Below are 21,954 nucleotides of genomic sequence, written 5' to 3'. Positions count from 1 at the left end.
TTTCCAGCAGGTATATACCTATCCCGTGTCCCCTTTTTTCTGCTCCATGATGTTGTCTTCAAAGTTCTAAAATAAAAACAAACCAACTCACACACCCACAACCATCCTGTCTTGTGCTTTGCTATGATTCTTTCAGCCTTTTCCACTCCTACAAAAGCCTTGCCCAATCATCTTAAATATGACCTTGTACAAACTAATTGAGCATCCAAAAGAACCAGAAAATCTGACTCCTTGAGACTCTATATATTTTGTTCATCAAGGGTTAATGGAAATATCTTGGAAGAAGAAGAACTGAGTAGAATTCCCACCATGGTAGAACTTCATTATTAGATATTAATGCTCTACAGACCCAGTGTGAGTTGACTGATTTTATGATTTAGCAATTATAATGAGAACACTCAAAATTATATCCCAACAGTTACTCTACTTCACTGAGTACAGTTAGATGATGTAGTTGAGTTTTAATTGAGTGAATTTGGAATAGGGAAGTATATTTGTTAGACGTGAAATTTCACTTATGGGCAAATTGCCTCTGAAATAGGATCCTGCCTTCCTCATTCAGAATAGCCCTCCTTTCTCTTCCAGCCTTTCCTGACCCCTCTGTTGCAGGGGATCCCAATTAGACTGGGAAAGCTATTAAAATGAGCAAAAGGGTCAGAGGAAATGAGGGAGAGATGAGACAAAAAGGGAATGAGAATAAAAGAGAGGGGAAACGAGAGAGCGCTTCCCATACTTCACCCAGTGGGGATCTTTTGCCAGACATTGATTTTCACTCCAAGTCTCTTTAGCAAATATGGGTCCTTTTCACATGCTACCTCAAGGGATTTCATCTGGAACTCTGAAATACCTTGCTAGTGCTGAATTTCACAGCTTTGCTACAAACAGAAACCTGGTATTTATGATTAACATTCCTACAGAAGCTCCAGGCCACAGACTGTCAGTGATGACAAGCACAGAAAAAATAGTCAGCAGAGCTGCGAGGGGCCATGTTATGCCAGCACTGCCCTTAAATGCCTCCCTGTCTAGGCCACACATGGTACTAATTATCTTGGTACAGTTATCTTTTTAGATGTGTATTGTTTTTCTTCCCTAAATTGAAGTTTTTTGAAGGCAGGGACTAGATTTTATTCACTTACATATTTCTTACAGGGCTCAACAAACATTACAGTAAGTACATAATAAATAAGTTATTAGCTGATAATTAACAGTGCATTCTCCTATGATAATACACAGGAGTTCAGGATATTGAAGTCATCTCAATCAAATAACCTTGTAGGCAACCCTTTTGACATGCTGCTCTTGATCTTACAGATTTCAATAAATAACAACCACCACCTCCAAAAGTAAAAGAACAAGATGATTTGGGGGACAACAAGGAGTGGCCAAAAAGGAAGGAAGGAAGGAGGGAGAGAGGGAGGGAGGGAAGGAAGGAGGGAGGGAGGGAAGGAAGGAAGGAAGGAAGGAAGGAAGGAAGGGAAAAAAAGGAGGGAGGGAAGGAGGGAGGGAGGGAGGGAAGGAAGGAAGGGAAAGAAAGGAGGGAGGGAGGAAAGGAGGGAGGGAGGGAGGGAAGGAAGGAAGGAAAAGAAAGGAGGGAGGGAGGGAGAGAAGGAAGGAGGAAGGAAGGAAGGAAAATAAAGGAGGGAGGAAGGGAAGGGAAGGAAGGAAGGAAGGGGAAAACAGTTTAAGGCTGTTTCTCTTTAACTTCACCACCTACTTCTAGACCACAGGCCCCAACCCGACACCAAGAAGATGAAATTTCCCTTTGGGCCTTTATCACGGGGGCAGAGATATCTGACTAAGAACAAGTTGAGGACTAAGGAATAAAAACCTTCCATCCCATTCCTTTTGCTTATTTGCAGCTGACAGGAAATCTCCTTAACATCCTGTTTGGATATTCCCTATTTATAAAGGTCAAAGAAGGAAACATGCAGTTCTGAAAATATTTGGCCTTCCCCAGATCGCTAACAGAACTCCTGGAAAAGTACTCACCCAAACGTACTCTAGTCTAGCTTAAAGACAGTGCGTTTGCCTCAAATGCTACTATCTTTTTTTATCTCTACTTGTTTCCAGGCTTGAATACCTGAGAGAGTTCCCTCTTGGCTTTATGTTGCAAACCTGTCAATGGCTGATTTAAGACCTAAAAGGAGGCAGAATCCCGACAGTTGTACAAATGCAGATCTAGCTGGAGACTCTCTCCTGAGGCTTCCAGTAATATTCACTTGGGGTTCTGGGAAGGCTTAGGCCAGTGCTGGAGGCAGATTAGAAAAAAAAAATCTGAGAACTGAAAAACTTGTCGTTGTAGCTGTGTGTTTCCACATATCTTTAAATGCATGAATATTTTTAAAAAGGCCCTGTCTACAAGCTAAGAGGCTATGGGAAGAAGTGATCCTATTCTCTTCCTTTAAATATGTCAAATAAAACATATATATGTATATCTTTTGATAAAACGCAAGGGTAAAATAGTTTTTCTTCTGTTTGCAAAGGAAGGGGAAAAAATAAACCAAAGTGAAAGACCTGGCACTTTGTGTTTTTTCACTGAAGCCAAGCTATGTCGATCACAGGGATATCCCTAGGGCCAGGAAGGCAGAGCTGTCCAGCCTGAAGCCCAGCAGGGACTCAGAGGGGCAGCCTGCAGGGGAGCTGTGCACCCTTGAGGCCAGAGTCTCAGAAAATGCCATGCATCCAGGTCACAGAAGCTTGGAGATGCAAATTATTGCTATTCTATTGTGATTGGCTCTGCAGAAACAGAAACTAAGGGTGGGTGGTGATTGAGTTCTACCCTCAGAGATAAGAGCTGGGAGAAATAATTCCATGGGGTTTCCAGGTTGGCAGGGCAAAAAGAGATGAAGCGGAAAAAAGTAAGCTGAGTACCTGGGGCCAGAGAAAAGGTTTTGCATTTCTTTCAGGAATCTGTGAGCAGCTAGTTTGCTCTCAAATGGTCCCAGAACTTAATGTTGCAGTATCTTTGTGGGGATCTAACCAGAGAAATATCTAGAGGCAGCAAAGCATATCATAAAATGCTTTAAATCACTCAAGGCAGGAGGTACCTGTTTTGTCCTTGTGAAGAAGCATCTCATGCACCTGTTCATGCAACAGTGTTCACTGAGGCCCTGCACTGTGTCAGTGGCTGAGACTCTAGCAACACGAGCAAAGCTCACAGAGCTTAGCCCCCATGAATCTCACCATCCATTAGGGAAGGAAACCCAGTCTAATCACACCAAGAATTGCAAGCAAATTCTATAACAGAAGAAGGGTAAGATCTTAGGAAAATATATAATAGGGCTCCTAAACAGTGTCAGTTGTAGAGAAATCAAATGTGCATATGAGGATGAAAAAGAATATGTCTCAAGATGAGGCCATACCCTTCACGAAATTCTGATTTAAAGTGGTATTAGTGGGTTTTGTTAGGTAGCCAACTATTGTCAAATTCTTCCACACTAGTTTTTTTTGTTTGTTTGTTTGTTTTCTTTTTTTAAGACACAGTTTCACTCTGTTGCCCAGGCTGGAGTGCAGTTGCATGATCTCGGCTTACTGCAACCTCCTCCTCCTGAGTTCAAGAAATTCTCCTGCCTCGGCCTCCCAAGTAGCTGGGATTACAGGTACCCGCCACCACGCCCGGCTGATTTTTGTTTTGTTTTGTTTTGTTTTTTGTATTTTTTAGTACAGACCGGGTTTCACCATGTTGGCCAGGCTGGTCTCAAACTCCTGACCTCAGGTGATCCGCCCTCCTTGGCTTCCCAAAGTGCTGGAATTACAGGTGTGAGCCACTGCAACTGTCCGACACTAGTCTTTGTAACACATTAAAATTACTCTAAGCTGCCCACCGCCCACCCACATACACACATAAATCTAATCAAGACCAATGACTACTGTTTTAATAAATGTTGGCTATCAGAAGATTCCAAGATCACATCTCTGGTGTACCTTGAACTAATTAACAATTTAGCTTGAGTAGAGAAGTTCACTTCAGGCACTTTTATAGTGAAGACAAAGTACAAAGTTCTTTTGCATATCTTAACTCATTTTTCAAAAAAAAGGATGTCCTGAAGGAAACTTAATACCAGAAATGATTTGAGAGAGGCAGAATTTAATTTTAACTCTCACATTTTATATCTTGAAAATGGTGAATGAATCCTGATTGAGATCCATAAAAGAGATACATACACACATGGCCCATGATAAAAAGGAACAATGAAAAAATAGTATTTCTTGCTTTAGTTACTTAAGATGGTTGATGTTTTATTTTAGATGGTTGAGGTTTTATTAGGTAGTAACATCAAGCATTTTAAACAAAAAAGATCTGAATGACTTTTCTCCATATTTTGTTTTATCTGTACAAATAGTTCCTTATAAAAGTATGCTTTCAAATGATGGTAAAAGTGTTATTCACAATAGCAAAGACATGGGATCAACACCGATGTCCATAAATGGTGGATTGGATAAAGAAAATGTAATATATATATACCATGGAATACTACACAGCCTTAAAAAAGAATAAAATCATGTTCTTTGCAGCAACATGAATGTGGCTGGAGGCCATGATCCTAAGTGAATTAATGCAGGAATAGTAAACCAAACACTGCATATGCTCACTTAGAAGTGGGAGCTAAACATTGGGTACCTGTGGACATAAAGATGGCAACAATAGACAGTGGGGACTACCAGAGGAGGGAGAAAGGGAGGGGGTGTGGGCTGGAAAACTACCTATTGGGTACTATGCACACGCCCAGGTGATAGAATCACCCATACCCCAAACTTCAGCATCATGTAATATACTTGTGTTACAAACCTGCCCATGTATCCCCAGAATTTAACATAAGTTGAAATGTTTTCAAAAGGATGCTAAAATGTATTGGCAGCTACTGTGGTAGACAGCAAAAATAGCCCCAATGTTCCACCTGCCATTTGTGCATACTCTGCCATGTACCTTTGTCTCAACATCATACTTTGATTCTGTCACCCTAGCTGAGGACTTCCAGGGCCGGCAGGCAGCCAGCAAATCCATGACATATGAATAAACCCAGCCAAGACCAGCAGGGTCACCTACCTGCATCACAGACACATGAGCCACAAGAGCTTTTCCTACATCCCAGACCCATGAGCAAAAGAGCTTACCAATGCATGCAGTTGAGGATTGTGGTGGTTTGCTATGCAGCAACACTGTGGCAATAGAGAGCTAAAGCAACTACCATCCCCAAATAATCATCCTCTTTCCAGCACACTCGGTTCTCTCACCTTCATGCCCTACGTTACTCTCCTGAAAAATTCCATCCATGGATTCATCTAGCTTTCTGCTTCCTCCACTGCTACACCTGTGTGGCTAAGCAATCCTGTGAAAAAATCACAGAACCATTCAGACAGGGGCTACTAGAAACTGAGGATATTCTAGCTCAGTCATTATCTCACACAGATGAGCACCTCTGTACCATATCTGTGATGAGGTCCCTCCCTGATTCTCCTGGGGAACTGCTTCAAACTTTCCCGGTGTACCTAAAACTTCCAACCCTCTCTCTATAGCCTTCTTCATCCAAAGATGTTTCTGCCTCCTTTTTCCTTAAAACTGCATTAGACTCATATAGTCCAGTTTGGGAGGAATTTCTTATTCAGTAAAGCACAGCACACTTCCAAAAGTAATTGTAAAATAACTTCAGTCCTTCACTTGTGTTTCTCTTAGAAGGTGAGAAGGAAATCCAGACACATAAATTACTGCTGCACTTAATCCATTTCTCTTTTCTCACTTTCTTATTTTGTATCCCTTAAAAAACAACTTCTGAAATTCTCACCAATCCCCCAAAATCTCATCTGCACTAGACAAAAACTGCTTCCTCCAGTTCTTTTTGCCTGCTAGTTAAAAATATACAGTCTTAGCCCCAAACCTAGACCTGCTGAACCCAAATTTCTATGGAAGAGGCCAGGTAATTTTCGTAGTTTAAAAAGACCATGGGTAATTCTTATAATCAAGCAGGTTTGGAAAGCACTGCTGTCTTGAACTCTTGTTCTCAGCTTGGTTGCACACTGGGATCTCTTGGGAAGTTTAAAAAACCCCTGATGCTGGTGCCTGCTCCCCATCCCATGTTCTGGCTTAATTGGAAAGGAACAAGGCCTGGACATCTATACTTTTAAGGCTCCCCAGGTGACCCTAATGTGCAGCAGAGTTTGAGAACCACTGGTTTTCTGCAACCTCATGCAAATATTGTCCCAGATGTAGATGGGAGAAACACTGCAGGCATAGCTGAGGATATAATTGGAAGAAACCAAAAACCCTTATTATGCAAATATTTGCCCTAATAAGTCTGCCTGCAAACAAATATAACAAAGCCAATTTTTCTTCAAAAATAAGGAGTCAGCATCTACTAGGTTTGTCTGGTAGACCTCTTATAATATTCCCCATGATCCCATCTCCGCTTTTTCTCTCTTCCTCTCTCTTCCTTCTCTCTTAGAGCATTTACGCTCTAAGTTCTTCAACCCTCCTGCTATATCCTTCCTCCAGTTAAAGAAAGCTCCCTGAGCTGATCAAAATGCAAAACAGAATTGTTTCCCCGTTTTTCCCTCCTTCCCTGTGATAGTTGGGCACGGTGGCTCATGCCTGTAATCCCAACACTGGGAGGCTGAGGCAGGCAGATCACCTGAGGTCAGGAGTTCGAGACCAGCCTGGCCAACATGGTGAATCCCCGTCTCTATTAAAAATACAAAAAAAAAAAAAAAAAAAAAATTAGCCAAGCGTGGTGGTGGGCATCTGTAATCCCAGCTACTTGGGAGGCTGAGGCAGGAGAATTGTTTGAACCCAAGAGGCGGAGATTGCAGTGAGCCGAGATCACACCACTGCCCTCCTGCCTGGACAACTGAGCCAGATTGTGTCTCAAAAAATAAAAATAAATAAAATAAAATAAAATAAGGAGTAAATGAAGATCACAGATTTCCTACTTATTTTCAGAGTAATTCCCAGAATTAGGGGCATTGGAGGAAGAAGGAGAAGGAAGAGAGAGGAAGAGAGAAAAGGGGGAGATGGGATCATGGGGAACATTATAAGAGGTCTACCAGACACACCTAGCAGATGCCAAAATTTATTATTTTATCTTTGAAACAAATACTTCAGAGGTATTTTGTCACAAAATATACAAAAAGAATTTGGCTTTTATTTAAAATTTATTTTTGGTAACAGATCTAATCTTCCACGTAAGCCTCTTTACTGGAGAAGAGTAGTTGGGGGGCAGGTGGGATCTATTTAGACAAATCCGATATATTCAGAATGATTCAGTAGGCAAAGAATTCCTCCTGGTAACGAATCTGTCTGTCAAGGTCCTTACCTTGGCTCTCACTGTCCTCAGGATTATGGAGGGGAAGATGATGCAGAATTCGCACATGTCTTCTGGATCGTGGGAGACTTTGCTGAGTGTGCCTGCCATGGTCCGATCTCTGATTGATAGGAGTGACTGCTGAGATCCTGGATCTGACCACTGAGATATGTGGCCCAGTGCCATTCACCCTCGCAGGGTAACATTCTGGCTCCATGGGCAAAGCCCATTGTCCTAATTGTCAGCCTCCCATCTCAGAGTCCCTCACACACATGCTGGCCTCTCCATTCTGACCCTAACTTCAACAGTCAGAAGCTTGGCCTCCCCTCCGTGAACACACACAAATTTCTGAATTCTCTGCAACCCTGCCCATGCCGGGGGGAGCCTAGAGTGCCTATTCCACCCATCAGTTCCCCATGAGGTTAGGCAGACTCTGACCCAAAGGCTGACGTGTCTCTAGGTATCGTCAACCTTCCCCAAGCCATGTCCACTCACCTGGCATGCTAGAGCTCCTTCATACCTGCATGGATGTTTCTAAAAGCACTTCTCACTTGATTCTCCTCATACACCAACACTCACTGAAGTGACCAGACTTTCGTGAGTTCTCCTTGCCTTGTTTGATCTGTCTATCTAATCCCTAATGTTAATGGCAGAAAAGATGTAAGGAGAGATATCAGCCTAAATGTAAGAGAGCTTAAGTCATCAGATATTTCAACAACAACTTAAGAGAGCTTAAGTCGTTGTCCAATCTCATGGTGGGTGGTGGGGACCTAAAGAAATCAACCTGTGGAATTAAACACATGGTTAATTTTCAGATGCTAGAAAAAAGGATCCCCAAATCATTCAAAACAACTGTCTTATTTTTGAAGATGACTTTCAAAAATAGGCATTTACGCTCTAAGTTCTTCAACCCTCCTGCTATATCCATCCTCCAATTAAAGGAAAGCTCCCTGAGCTGATCAAAATGCAAAACATTAGGCTGATATCTCTCCTTACATCTTTTCTGCCATTAACATTAGGGATTAGATAGACAGATCAAACAAGGCAAGGAGAACTCACGAAAGTCTGGTCACTTCAGTGAGTGTTGGTGTATGAGGAGAATCAAGTGAGAAGTGCTTTTAGAAACATCCATGCAGGTATGATGGAGCTCTAGCATGCCAGGTGAGTGGACATGGCTTGGGGAAGGTTGACGATACCTAGAGACACGTCAGCCTTTGGGTCAGAGCCTGCCTAACCTCATGGGGAACTGATGGGTGGAATAGGCACTCTAGGCTCCCCCTGGCATGGGCAGGGTTGCAGAGAATTCAGAAATTTGTGTGTGTTCACGGAGGGGAGGCCAAGCTTCTGACTGTTGAAGTTAGGGTCAGAATGGAGAGGCCAGCATGTGTGTGAGGGACTCTGAGATGGGAGGCTGACAATTAGGACAATGGGCTTTGCCCATGGAGCCAGAATGTTACCCTGCGAGGGTGAGTGGCACTGGGCCACATATCTCAGCATTTGATCACCAAATTCTAAATCCAGATTACTATATGGTGATAATCACATGAGAAGATAGCCTAGATGTCTCCACCATGTAAACAACACTAAGGCTATTGTATATTACAGGAAGGAGCAACAACAGCAGCCAATGTGTATTGCATTAAAAGAGGCTTTTTATATATTCAGTAATTTAATCTTTCCAACAACCCTATGAGGTAGGCACTATTTCTGTACCTATTTCACAGATGAGGAAACTGAAATACAGAAAGGTTGATTCACCTGATCCAGATCACACAGCCACTAAGTCAAAGTCAGAATTCAAAGAGTCCAGCTCAAAAGTCTGCATTCTCATCCACAGGCTATACTCTTCCTTATACATAAGAAGACAAATCTAAACAGTATACCAACACAGCAGAACATTCACAAATCTAAAATTCACCTGGCTGAACATCTTTATCATTTTACTTAGAACCAACAGCATGGCCTTAAAATATCAGTCAGGCCGGGCATGGTGGCTCACGTTTTTAATCCCAGCACTTTGGGAGGCCAAGGCAGGAGGATTGCTTGAGGACAGGAGTTCAACATCAGCCTGGCAACATAGTGAGATCTCATCTCTACAATTTTTTTTAATTAGCTAGATGTGGTGGCACAAACCTGTGGTCCCAGCTACTTGGGAGGCCGAGGTGAGGGGATTGCTTGAGCCTGGGAGGTCAAAGCTGCAGTGAGCTGTGATCACACCTCTGCATTCCAGCCTGGGTGACAGAGCAAGAACCCCCCTCCCCACTCTCTCTTGATCTATATCTATATCTATATCTATATCTATATCTATATCTATATATCTGTCTATTTATCTATCTATGTACCTGTCTATCTATCTGTATATCAGTTAGATGTATCTGCAATCATAGCCAAAAGCACTTGGCATTTGAATTTGGATACAATAGCATTGTTAATCTGGTTTTGCACATTATGTTCTAATCATAAACAATGAGTTGGTAAATGATTGTAACTTTGTTTTATAAATATGTGAAGACATGAAGACAGTTTTATAAACATGAAGACATTTTCAAAATAATGCGAGCAATTTTATGATCATTTAAACAAATTAAAAGAGATAATTAATTAAGTGTTTTCACATATAATTGCCAATGACTCCTTCCCTGCACATCTCACTAGCTTGCACGCTTTTACCAGATGCTGAAATGTGCAAGCCAACTCTCAGCTGGCTCTGATTTTCCAAGTTAGCGGGGGATCCAAATCATCCTGAGAACTGGGGTCAGCTGCTTTACAAGGGATTTAAATCACGACAGAGAACTGGCCGGTGTAAAACAATTAAGTCTCACCAGTCATGATGGCCACTTAATGCGCCTCTGTGTGGCAGAAAAGGGTTCACTCTACCTGTCTCAAATAGGTTGTGATATGCCATAAAGCTAATATAATAAATAATTGAAATGCTGAAATATTCCAGCAGGAAGGCTTTTTTGTTGTGTAATACCCTACTGTACTGTCATAAACTGAGACAGTGGTTAGAAACCTGCCCGCTGATTGGTTTACTAAGGGATGGGAAATATGGCACCTCTTTTTATGGGAAAGAGTTAAGATGCTGGTTAAGAGTGGAGGATATTCATGCTGGTATTAACATCCATTTATCAGGCACAACGGACAGGCCCTGTCTCCCATGTCAGGCACCTAGAAGGCATGGCCCTGAGATTGAATTAATGGTGAGAAGGAGGAGGTCCTATAATTACACAAGAAATCACAGACTCTGTTATTTAGCCAGCAAAGCTGAGTGGTCTCTGTAGATGGTAAATTAACCCAGTGGATTGGAAGAATATTTCTGTGCAAGAGATTTTATTCATGAGAATAACTGGATATTGAAAAGCCATCATGCATGGTATCTTGATTTGAAACTATCAACTGCTATGTGAAGCCCCCTTCCTCTCTGCCCCCTCTCCTCAGTCCTGTGTGTCTTTGCTCAGCCAATTACGGAGGTGCCAAGACGGAGCAATGCCCAGAGCCCGGGATCCACTGGGTTGTGATTTGGGGTTCCCAAACCACATAGGTTGGGGCAAAAACCCTGCAACTTGAGAAGCCTGTCCTGATCTGCATTGTCCATTCAGGTCATTAAAGTAACCCTGGGAAGAAAAGGAATAATAATTATTTGGAGTGGGGGTAAGAGATAAAAGAACAGTCTACCTTGAAGGCAGAAACGTGAGCATCTGCTGTGAGGTAGCTTCCTCTAGGCATTAACAGAGGACCTACCTTCTCCAGTTCCTGCATTTTGCCAGTGTTCTCCTTCCACATCCACATTACAAACACATCATTTAGAGAGGAAACACCAGACAAATGCATTGGAAATTCACAAGTTATAAGGTAATTGCATTAGCACATAGAGAAAAGGGAATCTGGGCTCTTGTATTCAAGAGAATAACAAAGGTGCACCAAAGCCCCTACTGGGCCTGATTATTATGCAGAGGCTTCTTAGATTATGTATAATTGATATCCTTTTTCCCTCCAGCTAACCAATGGCAGCTCTCAAGAGTAATGCAAATTCTCCTGCATCTTACCATCCAAGCAAACACTGGAAATTGCTATCTTTCTCTCTGCTTAATAATTTTTAAAGACCAAAAAAGTGACATTTACACTTTTTAGAAACACAATGACCGCACGGTTGGTGTGGGTTTACTGCTTAATAACAATCATTGAATCAAACAGTTGAGAGACAATGGAATTCAGGACTTGGTTAGCCTCTGAGAGAGAGAGAGAGAGAATGTGTATTATGTGCTTGATAGAAATACACTGAACAACAGTCATTCTTTAAGGCAAAGTGCTGCCTCTAATAAGCCCCCCTCTTTTGGGGCAAGGGAGGGTGAGCAGTTGCTCAAGTTAGTGAGCCCTGTACATTCTAATCCCAGTTTACATTTAAAATACTTCAAATGGAGCCACTAGGACTCAAAGTTGCTAAATACACCCATGCCCTCTTATCGCCTTCCATCGGGAGTGGTTCTTCGGTGTTTTAAGTCTTGGAAGTTAATTTTTGAGGAAAAAAAAGTAATAGACATGTGACAAAAACAGGAAGAAGGGACACAGTTCAGCTGGGTTGTAGCTCTAATCTCAGTTTATCGGCTGCTTGAAAGAGGGAAATGAAGGACAGAGCGGTAGGAAGTCTGCACACACCAACCTCATGGAGACCAGCTCAGCCCCCAATGCAGTCAAGCTACCTAACCTCCTGGAAACATAAAGATCAGCGTGTTACTTGGAGATTGGAGTGTATCAGCTTGAACACACCCACCAGAAGCTAGCATGACAACCAGTTCAGTGGAAAGGCAGCCCCAGCATGGCTCAGTACCTAGGGAAGTTTCCTGACAGTACGAGATCTTCACCCATCACCACATTCAGACACAGCTCCTATGGCAGTTTCCAAGATAACAAAGAAAGTTTGCCTTCAAATTGGAGATACCCCTTCATTTAATAAATTTTGTTGAGCAAAATTTATTATACGCCACAAGTTGTCCAGAAGCTAACTGCGAGTGAGCAAGATCAGGCTTACTGTCTAGTGGGGGGAAAAGAGGAGTGAGCACGCATTTGGAATCAACTGGGAAATGTGCTAAAATAGAGGAGGTGTGGGGTGCGTTCAGAGCACAGGGAGATGAAGCCTGGACCCCGGTCACCTGCATAATCAACTTGTACTCCAAGCCAGGAGACCCAGAAGACCCCTCAAGTGGCAAGAACAGCTCGAGCTCAGGACCCAACCTGTGGAAATAACGTAAGACCTGGGGAAGAACAAGGGTTTTCCAAACTGAGTGGGTTCAGCCTACAAGGCTGCCTCCATTGTGCTGTGGAAGAAGGTTCTGGCAAGACATGATACTTTAGTGGTAAACTACATACCCCCAAAGAGTTTCTTACCCCTTAATTGCTCTTTATAGATTTATTGTAAGTTTTACTTAATTGTGGCTGGGTGCAGTGGTTCATGCCTATCTATAATCCCAGCACTTTGAGAGGCTGAGGTGTGAGGATTGCTTGAGTCCAGGAGTTTGAGACCAACCTGGGCCACATAATGAGACTCCATCTTTACCAAAAAAAAAAAAAAAAAAAAAAAAATCCAGGTTTGGCACACGATTGTCATCCCAGCTACTTGGGAGGCTGGCGTGGGAGGTTTGCTTGAACCCAGGAGTTCTAGGCTACAGTGAGTGGTGATCACACCACTGCACTCCAGCCTGGGCAACAGAGGAGGACCCTGTCTCAAAAAAAAAATAGTTAATTGTATTTCAGTTGATAACATGTTGGAGAACTTTGGCTCCAAAAATGACAATGTTGTACGAAGTGGAGCTGTGCACATGAAGAGAGTGGAAGTTGGAATGGGGGAGAGTGATTCTAGCATTATTTTTATCCCCACCACTAATGCTTGGCTCAATTCAGCTGCATGACGTGGTGGAGAAAGAGCTAAATTATGAGAAAAAAGATAGAAAGGACAATTATATTTTCTTCCCCTTCAATATTTGTACTGGGCCTTACAGTAACCTGAAATTCCTGATTCTTAGTCAACCTGAAATTTACAAGTAAGTTGGGTCATTAATCTTAACCATGATGCTCACCAATATGGATGCACCTTGAGGAAATCCTAGCATTTTGTGCTTGGAGTTGGACTCTGAAGAAAATAGCCATTCCCTCGTGCTGCGACAGTTCCATTCCTAAAGCAGACTTACAACTAGGTCTAAGGCTGGCCCTAGTGAGAGGCCTGAGTGAGAGCAGGGCTCTTTGAAATTGCAAGGAGAAGCAGGTCAAACCTGGCCAAGGTTTCCCCAGTCAAAGTACTTTCCTTTTCCAGGAATCCCTTTAGGGAAGAAAAGAAGAAGAACCCTGAAGCTTGTGAGATGCTAGTTGCCAGTTTTTCCCCAACTCTCCAACCTCCCCAAAGTCTCTTCATCCTCTGCAACCCCCAAGGCAGAGCTACAGAGCATATGAAATCTCAGCCATGCTACAAAAAGTCAAAGCCCTCGAGGAAACAGCTCAGGTGTGTATTTCAGTATCTTTCACTCTGTCTCCTTTGATACAACACCAAAAACCAAAATATGGTCCATGAAAGCAAAAACTGCTGAGTTGAACTATGTTAAAAGTAACATTTCTGAACTGCAAAGACACTGTTAAAAGAATAAAAAGAAAAGGCACAGAATGAGAGAAAATAATTGCAAAACACATAACGGATAAGAGACTGGTATCCAAAACATGCAAAAAATAAAAAATAAAAAACACTTAAAACTCAAGAATAGGAAGGGCGTGGTGTGGCTCAGGCCTGCAATCCCAGCACTTTGGGAGGCCGAGGCTGGCGGATCACGAGGTCAGGAGATCCAGACCATCCTGGCTAACGCGGTGAAACCCCGTCTCTACTAAAAATACAAAAAAAAAAAAAAAAAAAAAAGCCGGGCACGGTGGCGGGTGCCTGTAGTCCCAGCTACTCAGGAGGCTGAGGCAGGAGAATGACCTGAAACCGGAAGGCGGAGCTTGCAGTGAGCCGAAGATAACGCCACTGCACTCTCGCCTGGGAGAAAGAGCGAGACTCCTTCTCAAAAAAAAAAAAAAAAAAAAAAAAAAAAAAAAAAAAAAAAAAAAAAACACTCAAGAATAAAAAATAAACAATCCAATTATAAAATGGCAAAGGATTCAAACAAATACAAATGTAAAAGTTGTAAGGTCTCACTAAAGAGCATAAAAGTATGGCAAATAAGCATATGGAAATATGCTCAGCATCATGTGTCATTAGGAAATAGAAATTTAAAATAACAATGACATAATGCTACACCCATATTAGAATGGCTAAAATCTAAAACACTGACTACACTAACGCTAGCGAGGATGTAGAGTAACAAGAGCTCTCATTTATTGCTGTTGGAAATGTTTATACATTCTATTTACATATTCTATAGTTTTATATATTCTATTGGATAATTTAAATGTATTTTCCTTCTCATATTCTTCCTATAATTATATTTGTATTTTTATATTTTGTCTTTATTTGGTGATATTCATTCTGCTCAATATTTCAGTTTACTAATCTTTTTATCATGTGAGTCTAACTTAATATTTAACCCAAATATTGTGTATTAAACTTTTTTTTTTTTCAATTTCTCTTTGGCTCCTTTCCCAAATATGCTTGTTTAGTTTACAATTTCTTGGTCTTTTCAAATCATTTTTTAAAATTTTCTATTTTACCCATTGCGTTTACTTAAATATTTTAAGTATATTTAAAATAACTAAAATGTATACAATTAATTTTTTTCTCATTCTTTAGAGTGGTAGCTTATTTTCTTCTGTGTTTTATATTTTATGATCTGCTTCAGTCAGTACTTTTTCTTTGTTTATTTCAAGAGGGTAAATTGGGCAATCTACACAAGTTTGAGGTCCTTGCAATCAATCAAGACCCGAAGGGAGTAGCGGTTTCTCAGTTTTATTACTCCTGTAAATCCTTCTTCTAGTTTATTTCTGGTCTTGCAGAAATATTTTTCCTATCAGCTGCATTGGACATAGTGAAGTTTTTTTGTAACTTTTGAAGATTTTCAGTTTTCTGCATTAAATAATACTTTGGAGTATATACAATTTTTTTGTTCTACATCATATATCCACACTGCACATAGATATTTTCTGGCAGAACAATATCCCATAAAAAATCTTAAGCTTCTTTAGTTAGAATACCATAACCTTCATATGCTTCATGGTAACATTATTTGTAGAGTATAGATATTTTCTTAATACTTAAAAGTATATTTATATTTTGTACAAATTTCTTGAGTAATAACCCTGCTCTTTAATTAAAAATATATGGATATATACCAAATCATGATCTTTCTGTGACCTTAAGACAGAACTGGTAGAATTAATTGAATAGCTTTTGGTTCTTTGCCTCCAGTCAAAATGCTTTCTTAGCAATTCTCTGGCTCTATAAAGGTAATCTCAGTTTAAATTTTCTATTTACTCCAATAGTTGCTTAAAATAATCTTAGAGGAAATTTGCATGTGATTAGATATTTCTTATTGGTTATACTTTGAAACTTTCTATTGTCATTTCATAGTACTTAGATAATATTACCTGTAGCACTTCATGTTTTATCAAGTTATTGATACACTTTTCAAGCTTTAAACCTTGTTTAGGGCTCATAATTGCTGTTCCTTTGTGTATTTAGTCAAACTTCCTAATAAAGCTATTCAACACTCTTTATAGTTATTTGTTTTATGCCAGAACAGTTGATTTCTATAGCATTTTTAATAGTTTAACCGTCACCGAAAGGAGCTATCTCAAAAATGCAAATTAGGCTAAACATCCAAAAATTAGTCAATGTAACACAGGATAACAGTAAAACAAAATACAAAAAAAAAATTGATACACACAAGAACATTTAACAAAACCAACATCTATTTATAATAAAACCCAAAGCAGTCTAGAAATGCAAGAAAACTTTCTAGACTTGCGAAAGGGCATCTATAAAATGTGCAGCTAATGTCACATGTAATGGTTAAAACCTGGGTTTGGGAACGTTACTTTAGAAACAAGACAAAAATGTCTGTTTCTACCACTTCGATTCAACATTATACTGGAGGTCTTAGCCAGAGATATGATGCAACAAAAATAAATTAATGGCTTCCACCTGGGGTTTGGAAACTTTACAGATCACATTATCATGCAAATAAAAATGTCTGAGGAATTTTTAAAACTCACTAGAACTAGTAAGTGAGTTTAGCAAGGTGGCATTATTGAAGATCAGTACCATTTTTTTTAAGATGGCTGACTAGGAGCATTTCAAGCCAGCCTCATCCATTTAGCACCATAATAGCATATAGACAATCATACATTGAGTACATTATCCAAGAGAGAACACAAGAGTTTAACAGAAGTGACAGGAGACTGCAAAAACTAGAAAGGAAAAGAAAAACAGGCAGCCTGTGTGACCAAGACCAGCTGGAAATCAGGAGTGACTCTATAATACAGGAGAAAGTAAGCAATGGCTTTTCTGTGGTCCATTTTCTCACTGGGGAATCATACAATCTAGATCTTGGGAGAGCATTTTGACCCTCTCAATCCCTGAATCTAGCATAGGGAGCAGTCAGGTGACTGAGACAAGGAACTGCTCAAGGGAGGGAAAATGCTTTTAGTTCCACACCCTTCCTGAAGCCTAAGCAGCTATAGCAAGATGCCATTGTTAATCCTAGCTCTTAATAGAGTGTTCATGGTCCTTGTTACCAGGGTTGCCAATCCCAGGCATTAAGGAAACTCAAGCTGCTGCTCACGGAACTGGGGCATGAGCAGGGAGTGGGCTAACACAACCAACACTGAGAAACAAGCATGGCATGGAGTGCATCCAATGGCATTGAAAGTAGGCATTACCCCCAGGACTTGAGCAGGGTGACAGTTGTCACAGTGGCTTGGTCTTGAGCTGGGGAGGGGCTACTATGACCCAGGGTTGAACTAAAGAACAGTATAAATTTCTCATGTTTGGCAGAATAGCCAAGTTGTCTGTGACAGGTGAGAGGAGGGAGCAAGCCCCAGTGGGGCTGGGCATGAGAGGGATAAAAGTTCCCCATCCACCAGTCAAAGCTGTGGATGCGGAGACCACCATCACCCTCCCTGTGGCAGGACCTCAGGGCAGTGACAGTTGCCCCTCACCCAAGCATTTCACCAGCCCTGGGAGGATTGCCTAACTCCTACCAATTACATCTGTGCAGACACTCACCACTGGGGGAAGTTGAGGGCAATTTAGCTCCACCCAGTATCATCATTTCCTTGAGACAAAATGCAAGATCCAGGGTCGTGGGGAGGTTCCCTAACCTAATCCACCAACTGGGACAACCAAGTCTGTCTTTTGGGGGTATTGAGGTTGGGTGTAAACACCCTACTGCTACCACCTTATATTGCTTTTACCTGCAAGTGCCAACAACTGGCCTAGAGACTGGCCTACACAGCCCATTGCAACCATTGCCAACACAATTGGGACTCAGAAGACTACTTGAGACTTGGAAGAGCATTTCATCACCACTGCTACCTCCATTGCCCATGCCACTATGGCTGTCTAGAAGTTTGAGGGTCCATTCACCCTCCCAGTACACTACAACTACAACTGGCATCTGAGTAAGCTACCCTGCTGGTGGCCTGCCTGGAGTCACCAACACAAGTGCCAGCATATGTCACCCTAGGGCAAAAGGATAGATAAGCTTAGTTCATCGGCGCTACCGCTGAAATCCAGAAATGGGACCATACAGCATTTCAGTGTAGCCAGCACAACTTCACCGTAGTCTCTAGCAATAACCACACTGTAACACACTGAGGAAACCACAGAAGCCACTAATGATATTCACAGCCAAAGAAATCACACAGACTTCACGATTGAATGCAAAGCCAACAAACCCTACCCAACGAACATTATAGTCACATCTTCAGGAAAAAAATCCTCACCCTTAAAGAAAGTAAATTCAAAAATAAAAAGTGACTTTCATATCAGATGCACAGAAATCAATGTACAGACACAAGAAACATAAGAAAGCAAGGAAATATGACATCCCTAAAGGAACATAATATGTCCTTAACAGAAGATCTTAACCAAAAATAAATCCTCAAAATATCAGAGAAAAAATCCAAAGTATTGATATAAAGTCAACAGGTTCACAAAACTTCTTACAACCACATAATGTGTCATATTTTCTCCAGCTCTAATAACATCTTCCTCATTGTTCTCCAACCTTTCACCATCGGTCTTTTCATGGCTCTTTCAGCTTCTGCCTACTACCCAGTACCAATGTCAACGCCACATATTTTTGCTGCAAAAGCACTCTCAACTTCCTTGTGCCAAATTCATTTCTTGTTATCTACTGCTGCATAATAAACTTCCTCAAAACTTTCTAATGGCTTTAAACAACAGGTTTTTTAATATATCTCACAATTCCAGAGGTCAGAAACTCAAACAGGGCTCAATTGGGGTAATAGATATATTTTTTCCACGTGATAGTAACAAAGCTTATCCTGTGGTATTCAGATGGTATCTGGGCTGGTCTGGGCTAGTCACTCACATATCTGGCACTTTGATGGAGAAGGCTGGGCTCAGCTGGGAGCTTCAACTGGAGTATCTACACATGGCCTCTCTAGCATCACAGTCTCAAGGTAGCCAGACTTCTTATGTGGCAGCTCAGGGCTTTCAGAGAGTGTTCCCAGACAGCTGTGCCAAAAACACAATGTCTGTTTTTTTTTCTTTTTTTTGAGATGGAGTCTTGCTCTGTCACCCAGGCTGGAGTGCAGTGGTGCAATCTGGGCTCACTGCAAGCTCTGCCTCCCAGGTTCACACTATTCTCTTGCCTCAGCCTGCCGAGTAGCTGGGACTACAGGCACCCACCACCACGCCTAGCTAATTTTTTTTTTGTTTTGTATTTTTAGTAGAGATGGGGTTTCACCATGTTAACCAGGATGGTCTCCATCTCCTGACCTCATGATCCGCCCACCTCAGCCTCCCAAAGTGCTGGGATTACAGGCATAAGCCACCTCGTCTGGCCAGATGCAATGCCTAAGACTTATGTTCAGAAGTCCCAGTATGTGCTATATCCTAATGGTCAAACGATACACTAAGGCCACCCCAGACTCAGTGGGAAGAGAATTATAATGCATCTCTTACTGAGAGAAACAGAAAAGAGTTTGTGGCCCTATTTTAACATCTTGATGTATAATTGCCATACAATAAACTGCACATGTTTATAGTATAAAATTTGGTTAAGATTTGACACATGTATACCCATAAAACCAACACCACTATCATGATAATAAACATATTCATCATCCCCTAAAAAATACAAAACATTAATTTTAAAGAAGCTTAGTGAGATGCAGAAGAAATCTGAAAACCAATAAAAGAAAGCCAGAAAATCAATTCAAGGTACAAATGAGAAAGGAAATAGATACCTTAAAAAAGAAAAGAAAAGAAAAAACAGAAATTCTGAAAGAAAAAAATATTGGAGGAAATACAAAATGCATTTAAAACCTTCAAAAATAGGCTATACCAAGGAAAAGAAAAAATTCTACAACTTTGAAATAATCCAGACAAAATTTTGCAAAATAAATGTTTAAAAGTAAGTGAAACTCTTTGAGACATTTGGGACTACATAAGGCAAACCAATTTATGAATTATCAGTATTCTCAAGGGTTAAGAGAATTCAAAAGGCCTAAAGAACCTATTTAATAAAATAAAAGATAAAATCTTTCCACATTCAGCAAGAGATTTAGACATTCAGATATGGAAGGCTCAGTGATCCCTAACAAATGAACGCAGAAAGGATTTCACCATAGCACATTATAATCTGACTGTCTAAAATCAATATGAAAGTGAAGATTCTAAAATCAGAAAGAAAAGTGCATCTAGTCACCTATGAAGGAGACCCCATCAGACTAATAGTGGGCTTCTCAGCAGAAACCTGTCTCAGCAGAAAAGAATGGGATAGTATTTTCAAAATACTGAAAGAAAAAAAAATGTCAGCTAAGAATTCTACATTCAGCAAGCCTAAACTTCATAAATAAAGTCAAAATAAAGTATTTTCCAGACAAGCAAATCCTGAAGAAATATGTCACCACTAGACTGGCCCTACAAGAATTGCTCAACTGAGTCCTAAACATGGAAGCAAAAGGACAACTTTTACAACCAGGAAAACACAGGAAAGTATAAAACTCATTTGGTAAACCCACAAGCTTTGTAGCATGTGGAAAATCATTATTGAGATACGTGACCAGAGATTTCATCCCCTCTCCTGGGTCTGTGTAATCAGGCAGTTTCTCTTCTTAGCCACAGCTTCCCTTTCTGGGCCCTTTTCCAGAACTCCATGGTCCGTGTGAACCTTTTACTCTTTTATTTCTTTCCAAATCTTCTCTGAGAAGCGTCTCTTATGTTTATCTTATACCCACTGGGGTGACTTCAGTCAAAGGGTCCCCACTCTGGGGTCCCTGGGAGCCTACTTCTTACTGACCATGAAATTCTCAAAGAGGAACTGCCCTGAGGAGGTGCCTCCTTGGGAGTGCCTCCTTGGGAGTGACACAGGAAGCGCCCTGCACTCATGTTTCTTCCCCAAGGGGGACCTATTTTCAGCTCAAATCCTAATCAGAAAGTGACTCTTCTCACCAAAAGAAGTGGCAGAAAAATATTCCCTTTGCCCCGTGCTAAGAGTGGGCAGAAAGCTCAGATTAAGAAAAACAAACAAACAAACAAAAAAACCAAGCAGAACAACACCCTCCATTGTTTAACAAATAGAGCCAGCAGCCAGTATTTGGCAGAACTTATTGGAGGGAATAAAAGCCTCCAAAAAATATCAATGGATAATGATTATTCTTAAAGTGCCCTTTGAGCAGTTGCATTAGTAGACGTGGAAAATAGTCTGTAAATAGTAACAAGGGTCCTGATGCAAGGAAGTAACAGGGACAAAGTGTTGAATTCCTTCGCCCCTGGGCTTCTAAGGGTGGAGTATTTCTGATTGCTGTGTCAGATCTTGGGCTCTTTCTTGGGGAGAATTCAGGTAAGGGATGCAATGGAGAGAATGCTAAAGAGGTTGGAGAGGTTTTTCTCTACGTAATAAAGAGCTAAGAAAGAGGAAACGCTGAAGTGAGGAGATGGAGAGACGGGAAAGAGAGAGAGGAGAGAGAAAAGCTGCCATGGAGGCTGAGGGAGTTTGCGGGGTACAAGATATCTAGGAATAGACTATTTAGAAGAACAAGAAGGGATGAGGGGATTTTAAAGAGATTTTCTTTGAATTAAGAATGCACAGCCACCTTTTGCATTTCACCAAAAGACAAGTCACGAATGGAAACATGTTTAATCATTGTTTGCTTGCCAGACGTCATTTCTTTGCTGCTAAAACCACAAAGCACCTCCTGATCCACCTGGATTAGACAGCCAACCTCACATGGGATGGCATGGGGTACACCCAAGGACATACAGGGCCCAGAAGAAGAACTCAAACTAAGTTGGCACAGAGACTCTCTCAGCAGCTGCACTTTTTTTTTTTTTGAGACAGTCTCACTCCTCACTCTGTACCCTAGGCTGGAGTGCAGTGGTGCAGTCTCAACTGACTGCAACCTCCGCCTCCCGGGTTCAAGCAATTCTCCTGCCTCAGCCTCCTGAGTAGCTGGGACCACCACGCCTGGCCAATTTTTGTATTTTTAGTAG

At 41.2% G+C, this 21,954-nt stretch overlaps 1 long non-coding RNA gene across 4 annotated transcripts in view; it reads right to left on the bottom strand.

The window, feature by feature from the left end:
* Positions 1-21,954, bottom strand: part of LOC738506 (uncharacterized) — a 122,899-nt gene that overhangs the window by 26,686 nt on the left and 74,259 nt on the right. The gene's annotated exons all lie outside the window — the stretch shown is intronic.

The sequence above is a fragment of the Pan troglodytes genome, chromosome 8 (assembly GCF_028858775.2).
Source record: "Pan troglodytes isolate AG18354 chromosome 8, NHGRI_mPanTro3-v2.0_pri, whole genome shotgun sequence".
NCBI lineage: Eukaryota > Metazoa > Chordata > Mammalia > Primates > Hominidae > Pan > Pan troglodytes.
The sequence above is the reverse complement of the archived record's forward strand: the minus strand, read 5'-3'. Positions and strand labels throughout refer to the sequence as shown.